General features: G+C 42.4%; 1 pseudogene; it reads right to left on the reverse strand.

Annotated features, from left to right (window-relative positions):
- Positions 1–234: 234 nt before the first annotated feature.
- LOC139355061 (uncharacterized) lies at positions 235–5020 on the reverse strand (annotated as a pseudogene).
- Positions 5021–12570: the final 7550 nt, after the last annotated feature.

Genomic DNA, 12570 nt, shown 5'->3' on the forward strand with positions numbered 1-12570 from the left:
GCTCCTTAAGGTACTCATCCTTCCATCGAGTGCGGAATTGTTGATGGAGAGACTTTAAGTGCTGCCACCGGTTCAGAATGGACTTGGATTCGCCCTTTACTTCAGGTTCCACTATGGATAGAAGAGGTCCACCAACAAGAAAGTGCCCTGGTGTCAACGCTAAGAGATCAGTTGGATCCTCGGACATGGGAGATAGCGGTCTGGAATTCAGACACCCTCGCTAGGAGGGTGGACAGCTCTTCAAAGGTGTACTTCCGTGTAGCGGTGGACTTGTAAAATAAGGTCTTGAAGCTCTTGACACCAGCTTCCCATAGGCCTCCCATATGGGGTGCCCCAGGAGGAATGAATTGCCAGGTGAGCTGCTGATGACTATAGGCATCGGTCACAGACTCCTTAACGGCTTGCAGGAAGTCTCAAGAAGAGGGTGTCCTCGCCAAGTCCAATCCGACAATGGAAAGACCTTCGTCGGACACCCTCTTCTAGAGACGAAACGAGCGAAAGCGGCAAGAAACTTTTCTGTCGTTAAGTCGGATGTAGGCTCTAGATGGATGGCCTTTGTAGAAAAACAAACGAAAACCAACACATACCCTTTCGTAATGAGACAAGCTCTTCCGGTATAATTTTTTATGTCAAACGGGCCGGCGTAGTCCATCCCTGTGTAAGTGAACGGGCGGGAAAAGGACACTCGCTCTTTCGGAAAACTTCCCATCATCTGGACTTGCAATCTCTTTTTGTGGATAACGCAGACCTTGCAGGAGTTAACCACTGCCTTCACCAAGTTCTTTATTCTCGGAACCCAGTATCTGAGACGCACCACTAACTGGTTGCCACCATGTAACGTAATGAGATGCGTGAATTTGACCAGAAGCCGCGAGAGTGCACATTCGTACGGCAGGATTATCGGATGTCGTTCATCATACCGCAAACTGTCGTAGGCCGTTACGCGGCCGCATGCCCTGATTACCCCTTTCTTATCTAGAAAGGGGTTCAGGGAGAGAATCGAACTCGCCGCGGGCACAGGACGCTTCTGACTCAAGCAGCGGTATTCTTCAGAAAAATACCTGCGCTGAGTGCAAATCGTCATGAGTTCTTCCGCGGCGGCAACGTCCTGGGCCTCTAGACGGACCCCGGAAGGCGGTGATTGTCTTCGACATCGTTGGACAAATCGATGGACATACGCGAGAACCCGCAAAGCTCTATCTAAATTGGAAAAGCGATCTAGGAAATCTTCTGACGGCATAGACGCCACATGGACTTTAACGGCACGCTTTTCGATCTCAGTCACCGGCAGGTCGGTTCGCTGGCTGGGCCAATGATCGCGTGGACGTTGCAGCCAAGTGGGTCCATGCCACCAAAGCGGGTTATCCACCAGCTCTTGAAGGGGAACTCCTCGACTAGCCAAATCAGCTGGATTATGTTCGGATTGAACGTGCGACCAATTGGCCGCCTCAGTGGACTCGGTGATCTTCGTCACCCTGTTGGCAACGAACGTAGTCCAATGGCACGCTGGTTTTGCTAACCATGCTAGCACAATCGTGGAATCGGTCCAACACTGGAATTTTGAGGTCAGCCTCGGCATATTTGGAAGAATGGCTTCGGCCATCTCGGACAAAAGGAGAGCCCCACATAACTCCAGCCTGGGAAGGGACACCGTTTTGACTGGCGCCACACGCGTCTTGGCCATGAGCAAGTGCACCATCGTCTTATGGCCCACTTCTACGCGCACATAGATCGCAGCACCGTATGCCTTTTGCGAGGCGTCACAGAATCCGTGATGCTCTACGCGGAACTCTGGACGGAAGGAAACCCATCTGGGTATTCTGACCTGGTCTAGGACCGAATAGCTCTGGAGAAAGCTGTTCCACCTTTGGCACAGCTCAATTGGAAGTTTATCGTCCCAGCCTAGATCCTGAAGCCAAATCTCTTGCATAAAGATTTTGGCACACACAACAAATGGAGCGAGCCAGTCTGCTGGATCAAATAGCTTGGCAATTTGGGAAAGGACTTGTCGTTTCGTGTGGGAGATTTCCGTTGCTAAATCTGGTGGGACGAAAAAGAACTCATCGGACGTCGCCTTCCATCGTACGCCGAGAGTTTTGGCTGTGCTCTCAGTGTCGATCTCGAGGAAGTCGGCTGTCAGAAGATGATCGCTTTGGATATGAGCTAATATTTCTTTGTTGTTGGAGGTCCATTTTCTCAGTGGAAACCCCGCGGAATCTAGAGCACTTTGTAGCTCGCGAACAATGGACTTAGCGTCCTCGGCGGAGTCAGCTCCCGAAAGGACATCGTCTACATACATATTATTTCGAATGACATTGCTCGCTCTTGGATAGCTGAGCTGCACGTCAGTTGCCAACTGTTGCAGGACTCGAATGGCCAGGAATGGCGCGCAATTGACTCCAAAAGTTACCGTCTGTAATTCGAAATCTCGAATGTGCCCCTCGCTGTTGCGGAATAAAATGCGCTGGAACGGGGAATGCTTCGGATCTACCCATATCTGCCGATACATTTGCTCGATATCGGCACTGTAGACGTATCGGAAATATCGCCACTTCAGGATCTGGAAAGTCAGATGGGACTGTAAGACTGGGCCAGCATGAAGGATATCATTTAAGCTGACCCCATTCTCTGAAGGGCTGGAGGCATTGAAAACCACACGTAACTTAGTGGTTGTACTTTCCGGCTTGAGCACGGCATGATGCGGAAGGTAATAACTGGCAGAATTATGGGTAGGACGGACCTCTTTCATGTGATTGAGGTCGAGATACTCTTGAATCACGGAGTCGTATTTGGCTTTCAGCTGACAGTCCCTCTTCAGGCGTTGCTCGGTTCTTAGGAACTGCGACAACGCGGAGGATCTGGTGTGACCGAGGGCGGATTTTACGTTTTGAGGATCACGAAACGGAAGACTTACGACATACCTGCCGTTATCGTCTCTCGTAGTCGTTCGAAGAAAATTTTCCTCACAAGCCAAATCGGAAGATTTTGTCACTTTTACTGGCAGATCCTCCACCTCCCAAAATTTGGTGAGAAGCCTATCCAGGGACGTGTCAACTGTGTGGGAGATTCGTGTGGAAAAAACGGAAATCTGATTTTCCCTTGGAGCAGGAACGGGTCCTGTTAGGATGGTTTCTTGCCCGAGGAGAGAGCCACAAATATTCGGCCGGGTGCCGCTTAGGAGAATGGATGGCAGTATGTCGGCCCCGACCAGAATATCTATCTGTGCACTCTCGTAGAACTTTGGATCCGCTAGTGACAGTTCGGGAAGATCCCGTAGAAACTGTTGCGGAATCGGACAAGATGGAAGGTTTCCAGCTAATTGAGGAAGAACATAGGCCGTCGTGTTTATTTGCAAGCCAGGCCTCGTCGGAGAACGGATGGTAAACTGACAGAGCTTTTTGGATTCAGCGGATACTGTCTGGTTTAAGCCTGATACTTGGGCTCGGATTACCTGGTGAGGCAACTTAATTAGTTTGAACAGCCGCTCAGAAATGAAGGTTGCCTCTGATCCTGAATCTATCAAGGCACGAGCTATAAATTTCGACCGCAGGTGACATATGTCAATTATGGCGGTGCCCAGCAAGACGGATCTATACCCCGTCGCGAAGTAATTTTGTACTGTAGAGTCCGTGGACCGGGAATCGGTGGCAACTGGTGTACTTGGTCTTGATCTGGGTCTTGGGGCGGGATTCGAAGGCGATTGGGAGGAGTTGCCTCTGTGTAGTAAGGTGTGATGGCGGCCGCGGCACGTAAAGCAACTATGAGTGCTCTCACAATCACGCAGCTGGTGCCCTCGTGCAAAGCAGTTCAGTTCAGTTCCTGCCACGTCGGAATCTCTGCCTTATTGTGCAGGGACTGTTCCCACAAGGATAGCGTGAGCTTAGGAAGTTTGGAGGAGCACATGTACACTAGGAGGCAATCCCAATTTTCGGTTTCAATTCCGGACATTTCTAAAGCCGTAAGGCAACCCTGGATGGTACGTTGAAGTTCACGGATAGCTGACCCAGATTCCTGATTAACGGACTGCACATTGAAAAGTATTTTCAATTGGCTATTTACTAACAACCGCTTGTTTTCGAAACGCTCAGTTAGGTTAGCCCAAGCTGAGCGAAAGCCGTCGTTAGTAAGGGGGGAGTTTGACACTATCGTGTGTGCATCGCCGCTTGTTTTGGCATTTAGGTGAAACAATTTTTCGACTGGCGTCAGCCTTGGATTGTTTATGTAAATGGCCGTAAACAGATCCCTAAAGGTCGGCCACCGCAGATAATCTCCGGTGAAAACCTCGGTATCGCACGGAGGCAGCCGACATCCAGAGGGAATGTAAGTCTGGGTAGGAACAGCTTGAACTTGGGGAGCCTGGGCTATCATATCCGCGATCTGAGCCCCACATCTCTCGTAAACGGAATAGCAGTAGCCGTATTTAGCCTTGAGAACTGGCAAACTATCAGCTGCACTGTCTCCGGCTTCTGCTATGCACCCGGTGCATTCATCGTATTCTGCCTTGATGCGGTCCCATAACGCGCGTTTTTCTTCGCGGCGGATGTTCAGCATGGACAGAGTAGGAGGGATCGGCGAAGGAGTGTTTGCTCTGGATTCAAACTCACTCAGCCGATCTGAGACCTCAGTAAATTTGCTTAGAGCGATCTGGGAAGGTGTTAGTGCCATTTTGACGTTTGCACGGGTGACCCTTTTTCGGGGCGACGAGGTCTTGGCAGTTAGTTCGGGTGTGGGCGGATCTACGGATATGCCTGGGACTACGGCAGGTGGAATAGACAACTTGTTGTTATCACATCCAGCGGACATTTAAAGAGAAATTACCTTTATTTGGGTCTGAATCTGTTCGCCTTTGTTTATGTCGGATAAATAGGAAACCTGGCCCACTTCTGGAACAGTGAAACGAGGTGTCGACAAAAAAAGTAGTGGATCGGAGAAATAGAAATTGGAAGCAAGTACCGACCTGGTTACTTTGCGGAATTAAACCCAATAATACGGATTAGGAACAGTGAGTGATGAGTTCGAATATCACCCGTTGAGAAGTAATACTATAATATTTAACCCTTTTGGTATATGTATTATGGTTGGGATCAAGTTTGGTATATTTTTGCTGGTATTTTTTGCGTTTGGATAAATCGAGGGGAAAAATACCAACTATGTGTATATATATAGTCCCCGGTGGAGTAATTTTAATATTTTCGCCTTTATTTAAACTTCTGAATGAAGAAAAAATACCAAAATTTGTTGGCCGGAGGATGCGATCGGTTGATTATTTAATATTGGAGTATTGCTTTAATTTGATTTAATATTTCGAGGGAAAAATACTAAAAATATACCAAAAAAATGGTGGACGGAGGATGCTATGCATGCAGTGGAGTGCTGGAATTTTTCCCGTCTAAATAAAATAAATTTTACGGAGTAAATACCAAATACCAAAAAAAATACTAAAAAGTTTGATGGTAAATAAAACACAATGACCAAAAAAATTTTCACGTCGGTTGGTGTAATTTTATTTTATTATTTTTTACCGGATGGCCGACGGAAAACTTTAATTAGTCGGAACGGGATGGTGGAGTTAAAAATTATATGTGACTGTATTTAGATATGTGTATATATGTAGATATTTGTATATATGTAGATATTTGTATTGATGTAGATATTTGTCTAGATGTAGACATTTGTATGTATGTAGATATTTGCATGTATGTAATTTTCGTGTATGTAATTTTCGCCGGTTTTAAATTTATTAAATAATTATTGCCGGCGGGGTATGTGTTGTTGTGGAAGTTTTCGATTTATTGTGTGTGGACTGTATTTGGAAAAACGAAAAAATACGTGCAAGTATTTTAGGGGCTGCGGATATACAGAGAGAAAAATCTTGAAAAGTTTTGGGGGCCTGAATTGGCAGAACACTAGAAATTTAATAATTCTCACTGTATGCTTGGCTTATATTTGCACAATATTTTTTCTAAGCTTGGAATTTTTTCTCGATTTTGTATACAGTTGCGGCAACAAAAATAGCACCAAAGTGTGGGCAATTTTTATTTGTGTACAAAATGGTCATTTTTTGCAATATTTTTCTTCTGTGTGTAAGGGTAAGTAGGTTTACATATCGTTTAACTAAAGTAAAAATGGTTGTGGGCGTAATGCGAATGGTTTTTAAAACTTCGATAGATTTATGAAAAAAGTAGCATAATTATGCGGCAACAAAAATAGCACTATTAACGGTTTTTGGGTATAAAACTTCATTTGCTCAGATTTGTTGGCTGTTTTTCGTTTTGTTGTATTAAGAATAAGTACTACTAAGTGAATTGGTAAAATAATGCATAAAATAGTGTTCCCAATGGGTCATTTAGCGCGCTGTAATGATACAGATAGAAGGACATTTAAAAAGCTAATTTATAAAGGCAATGCAAAAGATAAGTTAAGTTGAATCGTTGAATTCTTTAAAATAATGATTAGTAGTTACCTAAAACAAGAACACAAAAGAATAGCACGCAGTACGAAAGCCGCAATGACCCCATAACTGTTAAAAAGTCATTTGCATGAATGCAAGTAGGTCCCGTTTTAGGCGCCTATCAAGTCGCTTTTTTTTTTTTAATATTTGTAAGTACATAAAAAGTTGGATATAATGTACATAAAAATCAATTATGCGCTTGACGTCCAAAAAAAAAATCTCTCTAGACTGCAGAGCATGGGTGAATTTGAAGGGCGAGTTTTAAATAAGGCCCACAATAAAAGGAACACTCTTATATGGTCTGGCGGCTGAAAATTGCTCATGTTTAGATGAAAAAGACTTTAAATTCACATCAGGTAACCTACATATCCAAAATTGAGTCCCCATTTCACATTTGCAAAGAATAATAATGGTGAAGCAAGTATAATGGTATGGGCATATTCTCGTACTATAATGTTGGTACCATATCATAATGTAAACCCATACAGGATCAACATGTTCACCTTGATAGCTCAGAAATTGTGATGCAATTTTATTCGTAATACAAAACTAATTTATTTCCGAAGCTTTACCACGGTTATAACCCAAAAAAAATCAGTCAGAAAGTCGTACAAAGTTTTAAAACCCTTAAGCTAAATGGTATAATGGGGACCTTACAAGCCCCAGAACTAAAACACATCGAAAATCTTTGCAGAAATGTTAAAAACTATGTTTTTAATGCAAAACCGAAGAAAAAAAACTGCCCTCGAGCTATTTTGAAAGAGCCAGACAACAATTTTGCCAAGGGAAGATTCTGGTGTCTAGTGACGTCAAGGTCGGTCGTTGTTGTTGTTGTTGTTGCAGCCCAAGCTTTAGAACAATATTTTTTTACCTTAAGGTGTATGAAATCATACATTTCAATCAAAAAAAATTTTCAAATCGCGTTATTTTTAAGTTTTTTAAGTTTTTTATTTAAGTGGTGCTATTTTTGTTGCCGCATAACTTTGCTACTTTTTTGATAAATGTATCGAAATTTTAAAAACCATCCGTATTGTGGGCGCAACCACTTTTATTTTAGTTAATAGATATGTAACCCTACTTACCCTTACAAACAGAATAAAAATATTGCAAAAAATTACCATTCTGTAGCACAAAGAAGAATTGCCTACACACTGGTGCTATTTTTGTTGCCGCAGCTGTATGTGTATGTAAGTATGGATGAGCGGCCAAATGCAATTAAAAAAGGAGTCGGAAAAAATTGGCAATATGGCCGCACGTAGCAAAAGGAAAATCGAAGAAAAAAATGGCGAAGTAATTTTTAATTGCCGTTGTCGGATTTAATCGGACTAGGATTTTGGACAAATCCTACAGAAAGTCAAACGAATTATATTTTCGAGTGGCTGACTGCAGACCGGCAATTAATAAGACGAAAAGCTTTACTTATCTTATCGGCTCGAATGGATCAAAATGTACGCCGGGGGGTAGCGGGGTACCGTGGTGGCGCTGGTGGAATGGCGTGGGAGGCGACGGCGGGAAAACTGGCGGCGTCGGCGGGCTGCTTCGCTGGGCTTCGGTGGCTTGCTGCTGGTGCGCTTGCTACTGGTGCTGCGGAAACTGTAGGGGAGAAACCACTCGAACGCGTTTGCCCCTTAATCGAAAATAAATGTGCACAAAAGTTAACTGGGTAAAAGTAGGCGAACTTCAGAAATCGAACTGACTTAGTCTAAGCTCCGCTCTGCGCTCCAAAGCGCAGCGGAGACTTCATGGAGGGAGCTAGGAACAGCGCAGGAGAGCGGGAGCGCGAGAGAGCGGGAGAGCGGGAGAGCGGTAGAGCGGTGCAGCTGGTGCAGCTGGATAGCGAGGCCAGTCCAGATTCACCGGACAGTGGGCCAGAACAGTGCTCCTACTGGAAAGCAGCTTTTGGGATTGGGGGACTAACGCTTCATTCAGTTTTCTCCCTTCCTGTTAATCAAACATCTGGTCCTTTAAGACCCTTAAGCAATGGCACTTTAAATAAGTAGTAGGGAAAGATGGCTTCTGGGACAATTAGCATATTAATGGCCCCCGGCCGCCCCTCCCTCCTCATTAACGTATGCGGGTTCTGGGACAATTAGCATAATCCAATAAATTAACTGATTTTAATGGGCTTTGAAGTCATAAAAATGTCACGATCATGTCCATAAAGAGTATACTTAATTGCCCCCATCGCCCCCACATCCCCATGTGACAATATTGATCATGTATCCTTCCCCTCATTATGTGCAATTAATAGTCAGGTGAAAAACGTGTACGTGAGAAAGGTCACACAACCATAGTATCCAAAGGTTGTTATCTTAGAGGAACATATCCGATCATGTTGGGGAAAGGTGTGATCACGTACCCTTTTGCCTCATTATCACAGGTGTTGCTGTGCACGTGTGAAAGGTCGCACACCCAAAGTATTCAAAGATGGTTATCTTAGAGGAACATGTCCGATCATGTTGGGAAATAATGTTTCCTATGATTGTAAAACTAATTTAGAATTCAAAAGAACCCCAATAAAATAAATCTCACAAGTTAATGATTCTCAGATGTGGAATATTTTCAAATACACATTTTTGTTTCCGCCCCAGAACGTTTAACTGGTAAATTGTCTAAGATTCTCTCCTTTCCACAAATGGGTAATAAACATGTCATAAAAGGGATTCAAGCAAGAGCTACCCGAACATGCGCACCTGTCAATTACCTGACCGCAATAAAAGGGACACATGCACAACCCAGAAGGCGCACGCTCATTAACAAGATCATGGGCCTCACGCCAACGACCTCATACGACCTCATACGACGTTCCCATAATAGGGGTTGAAATCACGACCGCGCAACAACTCGCAAGTAGCCGACACATCTCAGTCAAGGAAATATTTTCCATTCTCCGTACCTGTAATTTTAACTCGAAATAAAAAGTCAGAAGTTTATTTTGTAGCATAATAATACATTTATTTTGGTATTGCAAACATTTTTGTTATATATAGAAATTAATTTTCTGCTTTGATTCCGGCGATTTTTATAGAAGAAGCAGGCGCACGTTTCCGACGTCATTTCTGGATTACAAAATTTTAAGTGTTCATCATAATTCGTAGTTTTGAGATCATGTCCACCTCGATTCATGAACATAGTTTTTGTGTTTAGAAGGTATTGAAAATGCTGACCAATTATATCTCCTTTAAATTGTTCAATAAATTGGTCAATTTCCTCATGAAATTTTATTTTGTTAATTTTATTTTCTTGTAGGTCTTTACACGTCTAGTCTCAACTCTAAAATGATGTATAACAATTATTTTATTGTTTTGGAGCTACTTTTAAAAAATGTCAAAATAATGTATGCATTGTTTAGAGCACAAACCCCGCCCTTAAGGTGTGTTTCACAATAGGGAAACCGGTTTCCTTTAAACCTGTTTATTGACGGACAGCCCATTTCCTCGATATTAATGAGCTGACGACTCCCAAAAAACTTCTGTAGAAATCGTTTCTTTTCCACACCTTTACAAATAATTTGTTTTCCGCTTGTAATTGTTCTTAGATACTTTCGAGTTTGTGGAAAACTGTTCTCTCCATCGTTCCAAAAAATTTTGTGATGTGTATTGGTTAACCAAATTGCAGTCTTTCGAGATTTTGTATTTAGCAAAGTAAAATCATATGGTGGTTCTATTAAAATACTATTATTCAAGTTTGGATCTTTTTCGAATACAATTCCAATTTCCTTTAAAACAAAATTATTATTATTATCAAAGAAACCTTGAACATCAATCGAATCAGTATCTTTCAACATTTTTCTAATGCTAAACGACTCGTTGTACTAGTCCGTTTAATGGGTTACATTCAACTAAACGGTCATGTATGAGGAGACAGTAAGCTTGGGTATTTTCATGACTTGGTGTCTTCAGTTTTATTGAAATTCTCACATCAATAGGACCAGTTTTCACTGATTCGTTTTGATATGAAAGATCAACCACAATAATAGGGGCCTTCAATTTAAATTCATTTGGGGTCAAAAATGGTTGTGACTCACGATTATAGTAACTAGATTGAAATCTTGTATACATTTCATATAGGTGAGCATACTGATTCTTACTAAAATCAACATTCAGATTATCATATGTATATGACTCAGAATTCAAGTGAACTTTCAAGTTTGATAAGTTATTTGTGATAAGTTCTCCATTTAGTGGAGCCGTTAGCCGACATTTTCACATTTCAGCTGTGTTGACCCCATACCCAAATTTGGGGTTAACATATGAATCCCAACTCCGGAATGCGATTGGTAGGTTTACACCACTTTTAATAATATCGTACATCTTAATTTTTGCAAAATTGCTCGGAGTTACATGGGGAATTTTCCAGGTTATATTCGTCATTTCCAACTTAAAAGTTTGTTCATTTCTGGTTTGTTCAAACACATCACCAAGATTCTTAGTTAGCATCCACACTAGTTCATGCTTACAATTTAACAAAACTTTTTTATAATCCTCAGCAAGTCCCAATAAATTTTTTAATGGTACAGAAAAGTTAAAGTGGGGTCCCGTAGATATTTCGTCCCCACTGCTCCATCCGGAATTTAATAGATTTTGACTTTGAAGATTATCCAGAGATATATAATTTTTTAGGGTTGTAGTCATATCGACAAATCGTGTTTTATCAATCTCACATCCATTTATTTCGTACTTAATTTCATCCAAAAAGTAAGCCATACAATTATTTTTAAAAAAAGTGGTAACATTGTCAGTTGTAGGTCCATTCGGTGAATCTTTTCCAATAATTCCTTGAAAATTAAGGTAACTTTCGTGAGGAAGCACGTACAAGTCTTGAACATTAATGCCAAACTCATGTAATGTATGATTCGGTGTATTATCTACATATGAACCGCTGATTATATTACATTCCAAACGAATTGTATTAATTATACCCGTTACTCGTAGAGTAAAAGGGTATACTAGATTCGTCGGAAAGTATGTAACAGGCAGAAGGAAGCGTTTCCGACCCCATAAAGTATATATATTCTTGATCAGGATCACTAGCCGAGTCGATCTAGCCATGTCCGTCTGTCCGTCTGTCCGTCTGTCCGTCTGTCCGGATGAACGCTGAGATCTCGGAAACTATGGGAGCTAGGCTATTGAGATTTGGCGTGCAGATTCCTGAGCTTCCTACGCAGCGCAAGTTTGTTTCAGTAGACTGCCACGCCCACTCTAACGCCCACAAACCGCCCAAAACTGTGGCTCCTACAGTTTTGATGCTAGATAGAAAATTTTAATTGAAATGTAATGTTCTCATCAATACCTATCGATTGACCCAAAAAAAAATTTGCCACGCCCACTTTAACGCCCACAAACCGCAAAACCCTGTGACGCCCACAATTTTCATGCTAGATAAAAAATTTTAACTGAAATGTATTGGTCTCGTCAATACCTATCGATTGATCCAAAAAAAAATTTGCCACGCCCACTTTAACGCCCACAAACCGCAAAACCCTGTGACGCCCACAATTTTCATGCTAGATAAAAAATTTTAACTGAAATGTATTGGTCTCGTCAATACCTATCAGAAACCCGTTACTCAGCTAAATGGAGATATGCATGCAGCAAAGCGAGATTAAAATGCGCCACCTACCGGCGGTAGACAGATTTAAGCGTTATGGGCGTTAGAGTGGGCGTGGCAAATTTATTTTTGGATAAATCGATAGGTATTGACGACACCAATACATTTCAGTTAAAATTTTTTATGTAGCATGCAAATTGTGGGCGTCACAGGTTTTCGCGGTTTGTGGGCGTTTAAGTGGGCGTGTCCTTCTGTCCGTCTGTCCGTCTGTCTGTCCGGATGTACGCTGAGATCTCGGAAACAATGGGAGCTAGGCTATTGAGATTTGGCGTGCAGATTCCTGAGCTTCTTACGCAGCGCAAGTTTGTTTCAGTAGAGTGCCACGCCCACTCTAATGCCCACAAACCGCCCAAAACTGTGGCTCCTACAGTTTTGATGCTAGAATAAAAATTTTAACTGAAATGTAATGTCCTCATCAATACCTATCGATTGACCCAAAAAAAAATTGCCACGCCCACCCTAACGCCCATAAACCGCCCACAAACTTCAAAAAATCGTAAATATGAACG

Source organism: Drosophila suzukii, unplaced genomic scaffold (genome assembly GCF_043229965.1).
Source record: "Drosophila suzukii unplaced genomic scaffold, CBGP_Dsuzu_IsoJpt1.0 scf_7, whole genome shotgun sequence".
Lineage (NCBI taxonomy): Eukaryota > Metazoa > Arthropoda > Insecta > Diptera > Drosophilidae > Drosophila > Drosophila suzukii.